A 20254-nucleotide genomic window follows, 5' to 3' on the forward strand; every position below is an offset into this window, starting at 1 on the left:
CATTACAATAACATTTTATGATTTAAAAACATTTAAGCATTTATGAATTTTATCAAAAACAGTATTAATTTGTGTTTGCCATACATGTCCCTGTATAATGCCAGCTTATCCAGAGAGTGGGGGGGATGGTGAGGTCACTGCTCAGTGCTGCGCACACAACAGTGGTGCAATCACCTGGTACGCCACCATAAATCCCCATACTCGCTCTTAGGGAGCGTGGATCAGGTGGATGACTAAATATGAACATAGTATACTTGCATGATTTCTTGTATTTAAAAATTTAACTGTGACAAATATAAATTGACTATGAATCAGGGATTGCCAACCTGCACCTCTTTAAGGAGTCATTTGTGGCTCCAGATGCTGCTGAAACAGTAGGGTTACCTCTGCACTAGAAGCATCTGTCTACAGAAGTTACTGTTGGAAGAGATGTTCCGATAAGACTTCTGTCGACATATCATATCTACACATAAAAGCAGATCAATCTTTTGACCTGCTCTGTCAACAAAAGGGCCCCCGGAGCACTTACACAGCTTTTTTGTCTACAAATCTCTAATGTAAACAAAGCCTACAACTAACTCTAATTGGTTTAATGGCCAATGGAGTGGCGGCGGGGGTTGGGGGGGCAGATCTGGCCATTAAACCAGCTGAATTTAGTTCCATTATTTCAGTGGCAGCAGGGCAGGGAATCATAGAGCACTCCTTGCTCGCAAAGTAGCTGGCACTCAAATTCTGACTTTTTTATTATTATCCTTACTTATTTGTGGCCTACTTTTTCAGCTCCATATAGAAGACTGCTATTTACGGGTTCCTCAAAATTCTTTTGCATTTAAAAGGGTTCCGCGACCAAATAAAATTGGGAAACATTGGCCTAAGGAATAATTTATTAAATCTGCTGTGACAGACCAGTCCCCCTTGGGTGGGTTGCAGAAGAGTGTTGTGGTTTGGATGTGTTTTGGTTTGTCTGCAGTCCAGGCAGCATCTTACAAAACACAAATGCTGCTATTTTGTTACAACTAGTGCACGTGTATTGTCACTGTTCTTTACTTCCTTTGTGCGTGTAAGTTTGCTTGGGAAGAGAGACAATTTATCTCATAGTAAAGTTGATTGGATTAGCAGTCATAAGACTTACAGATTTACTGCTGTAACTGTAGAGATGAGGCTGAGTTAATTATTTTTATTAATGCTGCAGAAGCTGCTGGATATATTTTTGAGTAGCTGTTTTAGATTCTCCCCACACACACGCTGGCTATAGTTTTCCAAAGTTTAATTTAGTTGTTTAATACTCATATTCCTGTTCTCCCAAGATCCTCCTGTATTCCCCACCCCTCCCACTTTTTTATAGTTAACATAAAGATAACTAGTGGAATTAGAAAGTTCCCTCAAAATGGAAGAAAACTTCCGTCTGACCTACAATGGGGTAGGGGGAATAAAATGTATTATACACATTAGGGAAGGAAGTCTAATAAACTTGCTAGTTTTCTTTTAACTTTTTGTGTACCATCAAGTGGTGTCCTAAAAGCAGTTGGGAGAAATGTACAGCAGCTACTTTAAAGTTACATTTACAGAACTTTCTGTAATTTCTGCAAAATCTTCACCACATTTCCTTCTACTTCAGTACATAGAGCAGCCATCATTAGTGCTGCAATACCAGTTCCAAAGCAAGGCCAGGAACCAAGTGGGGTATTGCATGTAGAGCTGATACATTTCTCAGCTGCATGGTATTACATATTATATAGACTTCTTTGTAGAAGGCAGAGTGCGTGCACAGGGACAGCTGACAGATTACACAATACTCTCACTGGAGATGAGTCTTTCCCATGAAAGATCATTACTTCATTAATTATTTTGTTAGTTTTCCAGGTGCTACAGGCCTGCTTTCTTTGTTTTGTGATTACACAGTGTGCATCACCTTGCAGGAATCACTTGACACAAGTTTACAAAGGGCAGCTAGGCTGCAACAACTGCTACAGTGCAGCAGCTCTCAAGTTTATGTAAAGCAAACTCCTTAAGAGGGGAAAAATACCATTGTTCCCCGTGTGCTTTTGTGTTTAGAGTTGAGAGAAAGTTCCAATATAATGATGATTTTTCACTTTGTATACCAAAATCTGTCAGCTTTAGCTTCAGGAGTGCAGAAGATGGAAGTGTATTCCGCAGAGCACTGTACTATCACATTTATTTGTGTATTGGCAGACTGCTTTGGGGGGGGGGAGGGGACAAAAAGCCAAACAACTCTATTATAGTAAACTTTCATATCCAGAATTCTATTATCCAGAACTCTCAAATATTGATATTTTAACCATATATAAATTTGAGTTATGTTTTCCATAAGTACAGTTTAGTGAAAGAAAATACAAATAAATACAGTAAGCTTACAGTGTACAATATTACTATTGGTAAATACAGTACTCTGCATTTTTTTTGTTACTTAATATCTAATCTTGTTTTTCTTTGGTGCTGTTAGGCATAACTAGGTATACTTCTCTATTGTCCAGAATATTTGAATATCTAGCAACCTTCTGGTCCTGGCATTGCTGGACATGAAATAGTTTACTGTACATTAATTCATTTTGCTTAGGAGTAATCAGTAACTGATAGCTGAGATATAAACCCTTCCATAGAAACAAAATGCCCACTCAGTAGCCTATGCATGTTTTGTACAACATTTTTCATGGCATAACAATTCTAGTTTCACTTATATCAGCCGTTTTCAAACTTCCTTGCACTGCAGCCTTTTTCTAACCACAAAAATCATTACATGACCCCAGGATGGGAAGCTGAAGCCTGAATCTGCCTGAGCCCCACCACCCTAAGTGTAGGGGCCAAAGCAGAAACCCACGGAATTCAGCCTCAGGCCGGGAAGCCTGTAATCTGAGCTTGCTGCTCAGAGCTGAAGCAGTTCTCAACTCAGTCTGAGAACTGCTTACCTAGACTATTGTCAGTGAGAGACTGCTGACCTTGACCACTCTAGATTTGTTTCAGGTGCAATATGTGGCAATAATTAGTGCCATAGTACAGTGTATATTGTTAAATTTCAGCCCAGAAGTCTGTTTTAGGTAATGAGTGAACATCTTCCAGAATACAGTGTCCACGTGCTGGCTGACTAGACAGCACTTTGGGCCTCTTTCAGAGCTAATATTCATCAAACAGTTGCACTTCATGGGCCAAAGCAACCTGTTTTCCAAGGAAGTGGATCAATAAAACCTGAGAAGAATGATACTTTTAAACTAATTTCAAACAAAATGTCGACAGATGCATGTATAGAAGAGGGACAATATGGGTGAGGGTGATATTTTCCACTGGAAATTGGTCTCAGTATAGATACCTCACCCACCCTTTCTCTGTAGCCTCCTACCAACCCAACCTAGCTACAACAGAGCATATATGCATAGGACACATGTTTGAAACATAAAGCTATGTAACCACTATCTTGTTCCACACCCATAATAAGTGGGTCTTCAGGTGCAGCATGGCCACTTTCGGAAAGAGTAGGAGTATGTCTACGCAGCAGCCTTATTTTGAAATAGACTATTCTAGAATAGCTTATTTTGAAATAAGGCTGCTACACACACAAAATGCATTTCAAACTAGCACTTAGCTATTTTGAAATACAGCATCTATACACAGAGCCTATTTCAAAATAGTAATTGGCCACATTATGGCTTATTATAAAATAGGCTCTGTTCCCTTAACAGCGCCTATATGGATATCGAAGGAGCAATAAATCTAATTAATTTAGTACTTCAAATTCCTTCTGTGGCTTTGTTAGATGACTGGTTTGAGGTGCAGGACTAGTCTTACTGTACAAGCTGCTGAATAGAACTGGTGTTCCAATCGTCAGGAGCACGTGGATACTCCCATAATATAAATAATACTAATGTGGACTGAGTGTTGCTATGCACTGTTACACAGTTGTTGCTTTCCACTTAGGCTGTGTCTACACTAGAGAGTTTTGTTGACCAAGCTGGCATTTTATTGACAAAATCCGTGGAGCATCCACATTCCCAAAGCATTCGTCAACAATAAATCCACAGAACGCGGTGCTTCTGTCAATGGAATTCTGCCATTCCCCAATGAGGCAGAACATCTCTGTTGACAGATTCTGTTGAATGCTGATCTGGATGTTCTGGGGGACCCTCTGTCAACAGACAGGACTTCCGGGACACTGGGCAGCCCTGTCTTTGGTGCTTCTGGTTGGCCGTTCTGTCAAGAGAGCGGCTGGGCAGTCTGGACACTCTCTGTCAACAGAGTGGATCTGCTTGGCCATCTGGCTGTGAGATGTTGACAGAAGTTTTGTCGGAAGATATCTTCTGACAAATTTGGACAGATCTGTGTAGTGTGGATAGAGCTCTAGAGAGGGCAACATTGCAGAGCTGCAATTAGTTCTCCACTGAGACACAATTCTGTGGCTTCATTCGTTTACAGTGAACTTTCATATCCAGCATTCTACCATCTGGAACTCTCAAATAAAATATCTAATCTTGTTTTTCTTTACTGTTATGCATTACTAGGTATACCTTTCTATTATCCAGAATGTTTGACTATCTGGCAACCTCCCGGTCCTGGGGCTGCCAGATATGAGAGAGTTTACTGTACTTAGATTTGGAGGGCACAGCTGGGGTCCAGTGGTGGAATGCAGAAGGGGAACACAGAGGGATTTCTAGCAGTCAGCTACTGACTCCTCAGGTCTTGTAGAACAGTTTTCATTGAAAAGCAAGCTGCAAGATCTAGCTGGAATGTGAATGGTTGAGTTGTGTATTTCTGTATTGGCAGCTAGAAACTTCGTTTGCCTTGCAGTGTTAAGTTCAGGCTCAAGTGTAACCTCCTTTTTATCTGCATATAAATTGTGCTGTCCTAGGATCCCTAGTGTGAATGGGGCTCCAGGGCTGGGGGGGCAGGGGTGGCACACTGACAGCAAAGTCAAAATATGATTATTGTAAACCTCATTCACTTAAAAAAAAAAAAAAAAAAAAAAGTCTCAAAGCATTGGATGCGTTACCTCCCATGTCAATGAATATTTTAGATCTTACCCAGAAAACACATACAGCCAATGCTTATTAAACTAAAATTTATTACAAATGAAAAGCGAGCCAGTATTGGTTAAAATATACATTCAGGTATGAATAGAGCCTTAGGTCAGTTTCATAGTGGAGATGGTAAACGTTAGACATGCACGGTCCTTTTCAGTATCAGGTTCTCAGGTTATAGTCCACTGTCCAAATATTCAATATCGGGGCCATCTTTCTGGGGCAGGAGAGCTGAATCTTAGGACTCAAACTTACCCACCCCACAATAAAGCTTAAGGAGATCTGAGATGCAAGGATCAGGTCCCAAGAGTTTTGCAGAGATTTGTTTTTTTTCCCCCAGCCTCTTGGCAGCCCCAGTCCTTAAGTAAGCAATAAGCTTTTGAAGTTATGTTCTATTTCATAAGCATCTCTCTGGTAATTATCTGCATGGATCAGGGGAGCCAACTGGGTCTCTAGGCAAGATGGGTGGGGGGGGGCTTGCTTCGTGTTTCCAGAAAGGGTGTGGCTAGGGTAGTGGCATGAAGCATGCGGAATGGTGCTCTGGCAGTGTTTTAAAGGGCCTTTGGCTCTGGGTGCCACCACTGCTACAGTAGTAGCTGCAGCAGTCAGGAGCCCTGGGCCTCTTTGAATCGCTAGACCCTGGGGCGGTTACCCCCTTTGCTGCTCCTCCCTTGTCGGCAGACCTGGCATAGGTCTCCCACCATTTTACAGGTGATTTATCACGAACTTCAAAGAGAAAACATCAGGGTTTTTAAATTTTAAGATCTTTCGATCTCTGAATTAACAGACTAGGGAGATATACAGGGACTGTTCGGTTACATTTCCAACCTCTACAATATCCATGTAAACACACAAATCACAAACCATATTTACTAACATGTTTCTAAAGGCTGAATCAGTCAGCTACACTGCAAGTTGCTTAATGCTTTCTGGTCCAATGTCACAAGTCGGGACCCTGTGCTTTGCAGTGTACACACACCTTCACTGGATTCATACTCTGGGATTCTGCCAAAAGTACCTCTCAGTCCCATGGACTAACTTTGTATGTTCTGTGCATAAAACACAATGCCCCATCCTCTCTGCCCCACTGGGATGTCAGAGCCCAGGTTCCAGGATATACTGGAATTTATTGCTCTAGCCTCACACACTGGGCCAGAGCCTTGTGAGCCTGAGTTAACTCACACAGACCAGCTGTGGTGTTTAAGGGTACATGTCCCATGCTATAAGCAAGCCGATGATGTATTTTGCTTTTTGTGTGGCATGTTTATGAATATTACAATTTTCTCAGATGCATTATTAAATTACTTTTATTCTTGCTACTTTAAAAGCTGTGTTGCTCAGTTGTTTGGCATGTCAGATAAATAATATTGTTTCCAGTCTCTAAATGGGTAGGCAGCAATTTGTGAACACATGGGAAGAAAAATATATTTACAGACTTCTTAAGGGAAGCCAACAAGTTTTGTAGACTTGTTTATTTTGAGCCAACTTATAGCAGCAGGCCAACATCTTCGAATATATGAATCATTATGCCTATCTTTTGCCATATCTAGTGTCTAAAACTGAAGAGAAACTGCACAATCACCTCTACACTAAAATGTCTGGGTACACTTATATACAAAGTACATGCCCTACACAGGCTTGTGGCAACTTATCCAAGCCATGGATATACTACTCCTTTAAATAGACTTGCAGTTGTTTTTATTAAATAGGAAGAGTAAATATGAAAGAATATTAATGGGAGTAACCTGTGTTTTCATTATTTTTGTTTTAAACCAGGAAGATATCTACAAGATACCTACAATTATTCAAGATCAAAATGTAAATAGTCATAAATGCTGCTGTTCCATTTTCTCCCCTTTGACAATACCAACAATATTTGTTTTAAAGGGATTTCCAGCTTTTCTTAAAATCATATATTCTGGCCTTTCCTAGAGATCATCCAATCTCTAGTTATATTATTGAAGTTTCCACTATCTCGGCATCAAATAGTTACTGAGACAGAATATGAAGCCCAAAAAGGGATTTCCTGCCCTAGAGGGTTTTGGCAGGTTTATTTTTTTTTCCTTATTGGCCTCTTTTTGTGGAAAGAGCTTTAGCAACAAACTCTTTTATTTATAGTTAAGCTGAGGCAAGGAGTTCATATTTTGCACCTGCTGCTAAGAACTCCTTGCGCTATTAGTGGTAGTGAAAACCTGCCTCTTGCCAGCTGGATTGTCCCTCAGGACCAGAGCTGATTTGAAGAGTTTCAGAGGATGAGATGCAGGTCTTTCAAGAAAGGCTTTGTAGATTAGAAGCTGGACTTTGAATATAATTCTGAGAGAAACAGGGACCTAATAGAGATTGGATAATGCCAGTGATGCCTACTTTCTTAGATGCCTTTTTATATGTGGCATAAATGATGTTTTGCCATGTAATGATGATTGACTCAGGTAAAGACAATCACAGTAGTCTAACCTAGAGGTGATTGATAGATTCTGCTCAGTCTCATGGCCAGCTGATAATTAAAGATGTCTTCCCCCCTCCCCGCTGGACTAAGTTTAATCAGGTGCAATCAGGAGACCAGCTTGGCCATCTGTGGTTCAGTGCCCTTCCTTGTTAACGAGATTAATGTATTGACAAGTTCCTCAGAGTTTTTCTCTTTTTTTACTTATGTCACTTCCATTTGCCCTAATTCCAGCGACATTTTAATCAGAGCTATGAAATAGTATTTTTATATTATTACAATGAATGTATGAAGTAAATATATAATATATTCAGTGTACTGGATGTTAACCAGGGCACTTCTTTGGGAATTACATGGATAATGTCCTGTGATTGCACTCAATATTCTTTCTCCTTCATATATTGTGTTGCTCCCCAACCCACAGAAAACCCAGCTATGCATAATTTTGCCCATGTTTTTTATGTAAATGTTTTTTTTCCTGTTTTCTCCAACAGAGGGGGATGGCTGATTTAAATAACAATTTATTACACTAAGTCATTCTGGAAATCAGTAACAAACATAGTTAAGTGTCAACCTGAAACAGGACCTAGAATGTCAAACCAGTTAGGAAGGGCAGAACTTGAGTAAATGTTTTTCAAATACGTATTTTTAAGCAGGTTGGGGTTATGGTAGTGTATTTTGTGTTTTGTGGAATCCTTGTGTGGAAATTGAAATTTTTATGAAGAACTCTATGGCGTTCTAAAATCTTTAGCTACTGCCTCTCATTCCCCATTAACCTGCTGTCAGGGCCAGATAAAGATAGGGACATTAGGGGGCTTCAGCCTGGGGCCCTGAAAAAAATCTGTGTCCAACAAAAATACAGATCTTTGCATAGAGACCCATTAGTCTGAGGCCCTGGGCTCCAACCACTAAAGCCGCTGTATTCTGACCTGCCTGGTGTGGGGGTAGGAAGTGGATGGACGCGACTTCACACACAGCTTTACCTGCTTCCCTGATCTGGAACTGTGAGCGCTGGAAAGCTCTATCCATGCGCTCCCTTGACTGCAGGCTCCACCCCTGTAGCTCCCATACCATTGGGAGCTCTGGGGTGTGGTGCCCACAGGCGAGTGCAGGGGAGTGTACAGAGCCACCTGCCCCCTTCCCTCCCTGGGGAGCTGCCACAGGTAAGCATCCTGCACTTCAAACTTCTGCCCCAGCCCTGAGCCTTGTCCCATACTCTAAGCCTCTCCTTTTCATCCCCACCTAGGTGGACCACAAAATCTAGTAGTCCTGGGCCCCCAGAAGAGTTAATCAGTCCCTGCCTGCTGTATGGATAGTGGTATGTAATGCTGGCAACAATTAATCAGAATCACTGTTAGGACTTTTATATAGCAAGTGCACCATAGCTGGCTATGTTGGGAATGCCAGAGAGTAGCCAAGAAGCAGGTGTTGTAGAAGGAGAACCATTGTGTGTGACACTATGTAAATGGATTAATTTTCAGCCTTCAAAATATAGTAGGTTGAAATTTAATTTGCAAAGTTTCTCCATGTAGCCTGATCTTGTTTTAGTCCCGTCTGTCTCTAGAATGCTGAATGCACAACTTCAGCTTTCAAATCCTTTGTCAAATATAACAAACTCACCATTCAGACGTTACCCAGGCAATAATAAATGTAAAGAAATTTATTCAATGGACACTATATTTCCTAGTAAAATAAATTACCTGTGAGCCTCTGAGAATTTGGAAAATTATCCAGGTTGTTCCTCCATACCCCGTTAAAATGGATAAACTGTCAGAGTCATAGTGGGGCCTGAAGCATTACAAACATTCGCAGGACTCAGATAATATCTTCCTATCTGGTTTTAGCTGGTTTGAGTATATTGGTAACACTCTATGTTGACTGTATGTCACCCTGAAAAGGAACCAAGGGAACCACCAAAGATTAAACAAGTACTGTGTACTATATTTCTGCTCCCCAATCAATGATAGGAATGTAGGAATTGCCAGTCAGGGTCAAACCTCTGATCCATCTAACCATCAAGGCTAACAGCCACCGTGGGCCCAGGGGCAAGGAGAGAGGGGGCTCGGCTCCCTGCCCTTTGGAATGGAAGGGACAGGGCTTAGGGCAGTCAGCCCTGGGCCTCTGTGCTCCCTCAGACCTGCGTGCAGAGCAGCGGTGCAGCACTACCATGGTTTTCGAAAGGGCCTGGAGCTTCAGCTGTCATTGCTGCTGACCAGAGCTTCAGGCTCCTTGGAAATAAGGGGTCCTGGTCCAACTGTTCCCTTTTCCTCTCCTCTCCAACAGGCCTGCAGCTAACACAATATCAGGCCTTCGGCAGCGGTCAGTACTAGAAGGTTCAAGTAACCCCTCTTTTGCACATGAAGAATAATGTGCCCCACTCTAGGGACTTTCCTCCAAATCCAAAAATTAGAGATTATCTTCAGTTCTGAAGCAGGAGGTTTCATCTCTCTTCCAAAACTTTTTTTCTTGTTTTTTATAATTATGGATATTTTGTCTACGTAACCAAAGGAGAAGCTGCTACTAAGCAATTTAAATTCTTGTATTTACACACACACATTTCTTAGGAAATTCTGAGAAAGACCCATCAATGCAAAAATTACATTTTCCCATGTGAATTAGTGCAAAAAAAATGGACTCTTGAGACAAGATCTGTGGATACAGCAACTGTCATGAAGAGATCCTATGGCTGTATTGGATATCAAACTGTTTTTAGTTTCTTCTCTTAGGTTGAATTTTTGTGGTGCAAAGAAGATTCAGTGCAGTTTTCATTATGGATATTTGCAGTTCTTCATATTGCTTTTGCTAGGCATGCTTCCTGTTTGACTTAAGATAAATTGAAATCAGTGGAGACCTATCGCAATTTGAATTCAAAGGGAGACAACACTAAGCTTCTGAATGAACTCTGGGCATCATGCAGTGTTTCTAACAATTTTCTTCAAAGTGGACCCCTTTTATCGGTATCACCTTATGCAAACAACTGCTATTTACCTTGATTGACAGAAGAGCAGACACACATCCATCCGTCCGTCCGTCCATCCATGCATAGCAGTAATTATTTCCTTTGAGTATCTACTTTTGTAAAATGGTGGAACCTGCAAACTATCCACCACACAGCAAACACTTAGTAACACTGAGCAGGAGAAAAATATAAACTGCAATAATTCTTTTTAAAGGCTGTCAAATTTTTAATAAACTATGGGAAAAGAATGGAAAAGGAAATAGTTGTTTGATAGGGCCACCATATCTCCCTGTCCCAAATACAGAACAGGGAGATATGGGGGGGAGGGGCACCTCCTCCCAGCTCCACTGAGGAGTGGGGAGGTAGGAAGCAGGCAGCAGCTGCCTATGCTCCTCCCAGCTCCCCAAGCCTCCAGACCCAGGAAGGGGGCAAAAGCCGCCAATGCTCCCCCAGCTTCGCCAACGCTTGGGAAACCAGGAAGGAGATGGCAGCCTCTAGTGCTTCCCCATTTTCACTGAGCCTTGGGGAACCGGGAGGGAGGTGGCAGCTGCGGGTGCACCCCAAGCCTCAGGGAACTGGGAAGGAAGCGGCAGCCACTGGTGCTCCCCTGGCTTCCCAAAGGCACAGGGAAACAGAACACCAACTTACTGTATCTTTGGAGGGCCCCCTGTGGCCTGGGAACATGTGAACTTTCCACATGCTTTCTGGCCAGCAGCAGCGCCTGCACACACTTCTGAGAAAAGGTCAGCCAGTGTGGGTTGGGGGGGGGGCAAATACGGTGCAATTATCCCCTTTAAAAAATAAGTTGGGATGCCTTATTTGCACCTGAAATATGGGGCTGTCCTGCCCAAAATGGGACAGAGGGTCACCCTATTAACAGAAATCAGACTGGATAACCCAGAGCATGAAAGTACTGAATGATAGGTAATGACTACATGCCAATTACTTCATTCACTTCTGTCTCAGAGAGGTAGTTGTGTTAGTCTGTATCTTCACAAAACAAAAAGTAATCCTGTAGCACTTTAAAGACTAACAATGTAATGCATTACGTGATGAGCTTTTGCAGGACAGATCCACTTCTTTAGATGGGGAAAATCCTAGTAAATAACTGAGATGAAGAGAATTTAACAAAGATAGAAAAAAAGTGAAATCAACTGACAAATCAGCAAGATAGGACAGAAAGGGGGACAAAAAATAGTTACTGCAAGTATCTATTAAGTTGAGTGGGCTTCCTGGGATCACTGCAAATATGAAAGATGGGGAAACTGTCCTTGTAACATGTAAGGGAATTGATCATCTTTGTTGAGCCCAAGGTGAAAAGTGTCAAACTTGATAATGAACTCAAATTCAAATGTCTCCCTTTGTAATCTGGTGTTAAAGTCTGTTTATTTTACAATGTAGGCTTTTGAGTTTTTAATGCTATGACCTGCCAGATTGAAGTGCTCACTGACAGGTTTATGTGTATTCAGATTCCTAATGCTTGATTTGTGTCCATCCTTTGGCAAAATGATTGTCTAGTTTGTCCAATATACATAGCAGAGGGGCATTGTTGGCACATGACGACATATATCACATTGGTGGAAGTACAGGAATATGTGTTCCTGATTGTGTAATTGATGTGGTTCGATCCAATGATGGTGTCTCCAGTGTAAATATATAGAGAGAGTTGGCAATGGGTTTTGTTGCAAGGAAAAATTCCAGGATTAATATTTCTGTGGTGTGGCATGTGGTTGCTAGTGAGAATTTTCCTGAGGTTAGATTGTTGTCTGTAGGAAAGTACAGGTCTGTCACCCAGGGCCTGTGAGAGTGCAGCACCATGTTCCGGTATAGGTTGTAGATTGTCGATAATGCACTGGAGGGATTTGAGCTGGGAGCTATAGGTGATGACAAGTGGTGTTCTGTTATTAGCCTTCTTGGCCCTATCTATAAGTTGCTGGTTTGTGTGTATTTGTCTGCCCCAGTCAATGTGTTTTTTTTTAAACTTCTCTCAGTGGATAATTAAGTTTGACAAATGCCTGGTAGAGATCTGGGAGTTTTTGGTCTCTGTTGGTAGGATTGGAGCAGATGCGGTTGTATCTAAGGGCTTAACTGTAAATGATGGATTGTGTGACGTGTCCTGGATGGAAGCTGAAGGCATGTAGGTAAGAGTAGCGGTCAGTGGGTTTCTGGTAGAGAGTGGTATTGATTTGACCATCAGCGATTTTTACTGTGGTGTCCAGGAAATGGATCGCTCTTGTGGAATGGTCAAGGCTGAGACTGATGGTGGGGTGCAGGTTGTTGAAATTCCTGTGGAATTCTTCAAGTCTCTTTACCTGGGGTCCAAATGATAAATATATCATTGATGTAGCTTAAGTAAAGGAGGGGCAATAGGAGATGGGAGCTGAGGAGACATTGCTCTCTAAGTCAGCCATAAAAATGTTAGCATACTGTGGGGTCATGTGGGTGCCCATAGCAGTGCCACTGATCTGGAGGTATAAATTGTCCCCAAATCACAAATAGTTGTGGTTGAGGAAAAAGTGTACTTCTGTGTACTTCACTGGATACTCTAAACACTTGCTGGATCTGATATATATATATTTTTCCTTCAAATACTTGGATATTCACTTTATATCCATGGGTATGTGCATCTTGTGGATAACTGAGGCTTGTTTTTTGTGGATATAGATGTAGATATACATATTATATCTAGAACCCAGCAAATTTGAAGATATCTGCTTTGTATCTTTTCCTGGCTGGCATACAGGGTCCAAGTCTCGCTGCCATAAAGGAGGGTGCTGAGGATGCAGGCTCTGTAGACTTGCATTTTGGTGTGAGTGTACAGCTTGTTGTTATTCCACACTCTCTTGCTGAGTCTGGACAGAGTTGTGGCCGCTTTTCCGATCCTCCTATTTAGCTCAGTGTCCAACGACAGGGTGTCAGTGATGGTGGACCCGAGGTAAACGAACTCGTGGACGACCTCTAACGTATAGTTGTCAATGCTGATTGATGGGGATTCAGCAACATCCTGACCGAGTACATTCGTCTTCTTTAGGCTGATGGTAAGCCCAAAGTCCTTGCACGCTTTGGAGAACTGATCCAGCAGTTTTTGAAGCTGGTCTTCTGTGCAAGATACTACAGCAGCAGCATCTGCGAACAGCATGTCTCTGATGAGGACTTCTCGCACCTTAGTCTTAGCTTTCAGCCTTGCAAGGTTAAACAGTTTCCCATCAGATCTTGTGTGCAGCAAGATGCCCTCTGTTGAAGATCCAAAGGCGTGCTTCAGGAGGAGTGCGAAGAAGATCCCAAACAATGTCGGAGCAAGCACGCATCCTTGTTTGACGCCGCTCCTGATTCTGAAAGCATCCGATAATGTGCCGTCATATTGGATGGTTCCTCTCATGTCTTCGTGGAATGACTGGATTATCTTGTGGAGCAGCTTGAACAGACCATCCCTGCTGACCAAGTCAAAAGCCTTGGTCAGGTCGATGAAGGCTATGTAGAGTGGCTTTCTCTGCTCCCTGCACTTCTCCTGCAGCTGCCTTAGAGAGAAGACCATGTCAACGGTAGACCTCTCTGCGCGGAATCCGCACTGTGATTCGGGGTACACCCTCTCAGCAATCTTCTGGAGTCTGCCAAGGATGACGCGAGCGAACAGTTTACCAGTGACGCTTAGGAGGGAGATTCCACGGTAGTTGTTGCAGTCGCTTCCGTCTCCTTTGTTCTTATACAATGTTACAATGTCAGCGTCACACACATCCTGTGGAACCTCACCCTCTTTCCAGCACAGGCACAGTAGCTCATGCAGGGGTTCCAGGAGTGTGTCCGCGGCACATTTGATTACCTCTGGTGGTATACCATCCTGACCAGGGGCCTTTCCTGCTGCAATGCTGTCGATGGCTCTCTTCAGTTCATCCACAGTCGGTTCTTGATCCAGTTCATCCATTACTGGTAGGAGCTCGACAGCATTGAGGGCTGCGTCAACCACAACATTCTCGCGTGAGTACAGCTCGGAGTAGTGCTCAACCCAGCACTCCATCTGTTTGGCTTTTTCAGTGATGACTTCACCAGATTTGGATTTCAGAGGTGTCATCTTGTTCTGGGTGGGTCCTAATGCCTTCTTCATACCCTCGTACATTCCTCTGAGATTACCAAAGTCGGCACAGGTCTGGATGCTGCTGCATAGCTGGAGCCAGTGGTTGTTGGCACAGCGCCTGGCTGTCTGCTGTACTGTTCTTCTGGCCTCTCTAAGTGCTTGCTGGGTACTCTGGCTCGGTGAGCGTTTGTACTCCAGGAGTGCAGCGCGCTTCTTTTCAATGACTGGAATCATCTCATCAGAGTTAGCTTCAAACCAGTCGTTTGTGTTTCTAGCTCTTCTTCCAAACACCGACAAGGCCGTTTTGTAAACTGTATCCCTCAGATGTTGCCATTTGGATGTTGCATTGACGCCCTAAGGGCCGCTGCTCAGATTTTCCTGGAGGGTCGTCTTCCACTTACGCTGCCTCAGGCGCATCCTTGGAATATCATGGAAGGACAGAGTTACCAACACAGCCGTCCTCGAGCAAGCTGGAATCCCAACCACGCACACCCTCCTCAGGCAGCGTCGGCTCCGCTGGCTTGGCCACGTCCACAGGATGAACGATGGAAGGATTCCAAAAGACATCCTGTATGGTGAGCTAGCCTCTGGCAAAAGACCCCCCGGACGCCCCCAGTTGCGTTACAAAGATGTCTGCAAGAGAGACTTCAGAGAGGTAGACATCGAGCTGGACAACTGGGAAGAACTAGCAGATGACCGCAGAAGATGGAGGCAGGGGTTACACAAGGGCCTTCAGAAGGGCGAGTTGAAGATCAGACAGCTAGCAGAGGAAAAGCGAGCGCACAGAAAGCACAATAAGGACTTGCCAGACACCCACTACATCTGCAAGAGATGCAGCAAGGACTGTCACTCTCGTGTGGGTCTTTATAGTCACAATAGACGCTGTAAATGAAGTCTTCAATTGAAACTTTAAAGGGCGCGATCCATAGTCTATGCAGACTGAAGGATGCCTACTACTACTGCTTTGTAGCTGCATCTGCAACTGTAGATGTGAATGCAGCTATCCATGGATCATTTTTGCAGATGTGGATACCAATTTTGTATCCGTGCAGGGGTCTCTTTCTCTTGTATCCATGCAAAGAAACTGCACCCGTAATAGAACAAAGCAGACTTCAATGTAAAGTGTCATTCAGGGGAAGTATCAGAGAGGTAGCCATGTTAGTCTGTATCTTTGAGAACAACAAGTAGTCCTGTGGCACCTCATAGACTAACAGGGTTTTTGGAGCATAAGTTTTAGTGGGCAAGGACCCACTTTGTGCATCTGACGTCTGCATCTGGTCTTTCGTGCTCATGCATCTGACAAAGCGGGTCTCTGCCCACAAAAGCTTATGCTCCAAAATATCTGTTAGTCTATAAGGTGCCACTGGACTGCTTGTTATTCAGAGGAAGGTGCATCCCCCTTACTAAGAGAAAGAAATATAAAATTGTGACTGCCAGCTCTCCTTCAAAATGCCATCAAATACAGCAAATCTGGCAGGAGAGGAGAAGGAATAACAAACTAGAATAAAATCACGTTTAAACTTTTATATAATGTATTTAATCTAAGAAAAATAGTTTGTGGAAACATTGATTTATTTATTATTTACTGAGCACTCAAGTATACTAGTAACCATAGCATGCACAAGAGAGACATGGCTCTTTCTTAAAAAATTACAATATGATTAAGGCAAGATTCAATGAGTAAGTTAAAAGGGAGGAAGGAGGAACAATGGAAACAGTAGTAAGATCCCAAAGTTACACAGATTACCTCAGGGGCAGGCAATACTTTTTTTGAGGTTGGGGGGGGGCATTCCAAGATTTTGGTAAGTGGTCAAGGGCCACACTTGTCTATGGAGGAGGGTGCAAAGTCTGGAATTGAGGTTGGGTGCAGAAGGAAGCTCCAGGTCGGGGACTAGAGTGCAGGAGAGGATATGAGGTCTGAGAGGTTGAGTGAAGGAGGGAGTTGTGACCTGGGGCAGGGGATTGGGGTGCAGGATCTGAGAGGGGGTATAGGTGCAGCCTGGGGCTGTATGTAGAAGCAGGCGCAGGATCTGAGAGGGAGCTGAAGTGCAGCACCAGAGGCAGGCTTTGGCCAAAAGGCACTTACCTAAGCAGCTCCTGGCCAGCAGCACTTTTAGGTGGGTCTCCCTGCCAGCCAGGACCCCAAGCCATAGGCTGTTCCATCTGGCTCTCTCCACTGGGAAGTGGGAGAGCTTCTCATACTGCCTCGCCTCCAACGGTTTTTCAGCTCAGATTGGCCATAAATCAGCAAATGGGAGCTGAGAATTTTTGCTGCACTTCCCTGAACCCCATCAAAAACTCTCATTGGCTGATTTTGCACACTCTCCCTCCCTCCAGCAAAACCTCTCAGCTCCTATTGGTTGAAATCTGGCCAATGGGACCAGAGAAATTAGTGCTGTACTGCCTCTGCCTGCAACAAAATCTGTCAGCTCCCATTGGATGGTTTCCAGGTAATAGGAGCTGGGAGTGTTGTCACCTTGTGAAACCAACCAATGGCAGCTGACAGATTTTGCTGGGGGCGGCACCCAAAGATCTCATTGTCCACGGCCATATTGTCTGAATGAAAATGCTTGGTGGGCCAGATCCTGCCTACTCTTGGGATAACTATATGGAGAGCTTGATGCTCTCAAGGCATTTAAAAGTGTTTTGTGTATTTATTTGGCAAAGTGGAATCAAAATAATATTGTAATCTATTTTGTACTTGAATCAGGAATTTAACCTCTTTCTTTTGCATAAAAATATGATACCAAATAAAAATATGGTACTTCTGACCAAATTTCCAGCACAATCTTTAAGATTGGGTTTTCTGACTTTTTCCAAATAAATAGGTGAATTAATCCAAGTGCTAATAAGTTTCTAAAAATTTACCTTAGAGTTCACATTTTCAGTCTAGTGATTGTTCAGGGCTTTCTAATTTAAACTGCAAATTGTAGAAGTAAAAAGATTGGATATAGTGACATTTGTATGTCTGTCAGGTCTTGTGCTACACTAGGCAATTACGTCAAATTTAGGTGACAAGGTGAATATCTAAGCAATCAGTCCACACTACAGGGTCCATTCCATTGACTTTAAGGACTCCTAAGGTTGAATTTTGTACTGCTGCTTTTCACAGGAAGTAATGCCAAAGTTGACCTTGCATGGTCAACCTTGGATAGTTCAAATGAAGTGTCATGAAATTCGTATAACTTTCAATAAATAACAGCAGTGACTCAGGTGAAATTGGTAGGAACCAGAGTCATGGGGTGAATGGAAGAGATATAGCGAAATATCCTAGTGTAGTCCACCAGTAAACCTGTAAGTATCATTAGAATGGAGGGCTATGTAGACTAGTTGGTTTTCCCTGGAGTCTGACAGTTGTTTGATACTGTGCTAGTTAGACTTGGAATGGTGTGACCACGTGTATGGGCATAAAATATGCCTACCAGGTTACCTAGATGTTCTGGTTCCCTGAAACTCCGGTGTTGTGGAATGTGAGAGTGAAGAGACATAGCTTATGGAGGGTATGAAGGCACCTCCCTGAGCCTTTTTTCCACCTTGCCTTACTAGGAATCTCCCCCCCCAAGTATATGGGATATTTAAAGTATATGCAATAGTTCAGTTGCTGTTGCTGTTAGGGCACAATGAAATGGACAGGCTGGTGAGACCTGGTTTGGACCATCTCTTCTGCTGGCTGAACTTAAAAGTCTTACTGCTGATTCTGGGCCAATGGAAGGGGCAGGCCAGGGGCCAGCCTCTCCCAGCAAGCCCTTCGGCACTGCTTGGCCCATGCTGCTTAGGCCTCTGGCAGTGATTTAAAGGTCCTGCGGCTTTGGTAGCTGTTGCTGGGGTAGTGCTGGCAGCTGGGAGCCCCAGACCCTTTTAAATCACTGAGCCATTGGGCTGCTGCCCCTTTTGCTCCCTCCATCAGCAGCCCTATGGGTATGGTCCTTCAAGCACAGCTGTGGGAGTGCTTTAGCATCAGGAAAGTTCCTTGCAGCCAATTTCTTATTGGTATGTTGTACCTGCTTGTACTGTCCACTTTCACCCCCCACCTGCTGGAAGAGAAAGGGAAGTAAGGTAGGCAAGCCTAGCTTACTTCCCTGGTCTTGGCTGCAGCCCACCAAGGGGAGCAAGGATTAGTTAAATGCCTCTCCAGAAGGACTGGCACTGCATAAAAGTTTTAGTTTATTTGTGGTGAAAATATGTCCCTGAGCTCCAATCAAAGAATTGGAAGTCTGGCACTCGGAGGACTCAATCTTGCTAAACTGCACTGGAGGGTAAATATGTGTCAAAGAAGTAAATTCAATTTGTCTGAAAAGTAAATATTCACTAAACATGTGAACTAAATCACAAAATACAAAATGTAAATAACAGAATCTAGAAAGACAAAGCAATATAGATAAAAAGAAACTCCAGTCCTGCAAACACATATATGTTTAACTTTAAGAAAAGGTATAGTGCCACTGATTACTATTCATATACTTAAACCTGTTGATGTTTGCAGTGTGGGGGTCATCAAGGGCTAGATGCTTTGTCTTGCTTTGCTGTGCACCCTCTGCCTACAACCCAGAGAGGGGACTTGAGAATCTATAGACACCAAGTGTCAGATTGCAGAGGTTGGGAGTTAATACTGCAAGCTCTACTTACAAAATGAACTCTGCCAATGTGAATCACTAAAATGAGATACTCCTCACAGTGAACTGCACAGGGTTTCAAAATTGAGTTGTGGGTGCTGTTTGATCTGTCTGGGTTCCTTGAATTTGGCTGCCTCTTATGGAGCTTGAATATATCTCTGGCCTCTGCTTATCTTTTTGGACTTGGCTCATGACTGAAGTGGGGAGAAAATTAGTGACATTTTGCACTTCATGCTCATTTGGAGCACCTAAATGAGACATCAGTGACAAACTGTGCAGATCAGAGATCCTTTGTCTTTGAAATGATAAATACTTAATGTTGACATTTAAATTTGCGCAATTGGGCATGTGAGATGAATAAGATAGTTCACACACATTAGAGCTCTTTCAGGCTCTCACAAGACTTGCTTCTTCTTTCCTTGCTTTAAGCCAGGGATTCCCAACCTATGGGTTACCATTAGATTTTCTAAGGGTCGCCAGCTGGGCAGCTCTGAGCTGCACGTGGCTCTTTAAGGACACATTTGCTGCTCCTGTCACTGCCGCCCTCACTCGTCTGGCTCCCAGCCTCTGCCCTACCCTGCTGAAATAGAACTCAATTTAATTGGTTTAATGGCCAGCAGGAGGGATCCAGCTGTTAAACCAATTGAATTGAGTCCCATTTCAGTGCATCAGGACAGGGAACTGCCATGCTGCGGGGGGGAGGGTATAAGAGAGAGCTGCGTGGAGGAGCTGGCGGAGGCAGTAGTGTGAGGAGCTTATGTGAGGTAGGTGGGGGTTGGGGCATGGTTTGTGGCCGAGAGGGGTTTAAGTCTGGTGGGTTGGGGAGGTGCATTTTTCCCAGGGGAGAACCTCCCCACAACCGTTTTGAACTACCTTGGAGCACAAATCCTTCCTGAATTGTCAAAATGTGTCCTTGTCTCAAAAAAGGTTGGGAACCACTGCTTTATGCTAACATTCTTGAGGTGTTCTTTGCACTCTGAGCATAAGAACATAACAGGCATACTGCATCAGACCATAGGCCTATCAAGCCCACTATCCTGTCTTCTGACAGGGGCCAGTGTCAGGTGCCCTGGAGGGAATGAACAGAGCAGGTAATCCTTAGGTGATTAATTCCCTGTTGCCCATTTCCAGTGTCTTGCA

General features: G+C 43.4%; 1 protein-coding gene across 1 annotated transcript in view; it reads left to right on the forward strand.

Moving 5' to 3' along the window:
• The window catches only part of RALGPS1 (Ral GEF with PH domain and SH3 binding motif 1), a 445865-nt gene that overhangs the window by 24027 nt on the left and 401584 nt on the right, over positions 1-20254 (forward strand). The window lies entirely within an intron of this gene.

The sequence above is a fragment of the Carettochelys insculpta genome, chromosome 21 (assembly GCF_033958435.1).
Source record: "Carettochelys insculpta isolate YL-2023 chromosome 21, ASM3395843v1, whole genome shotgun sequence".
Classification (NCBI taxonomy): domain Eukaryota; kingdom Metazoa; phylum Chordata; order Testudines; family Carettochelyidae; genus Carettochelys; species Carettochelys insculpta.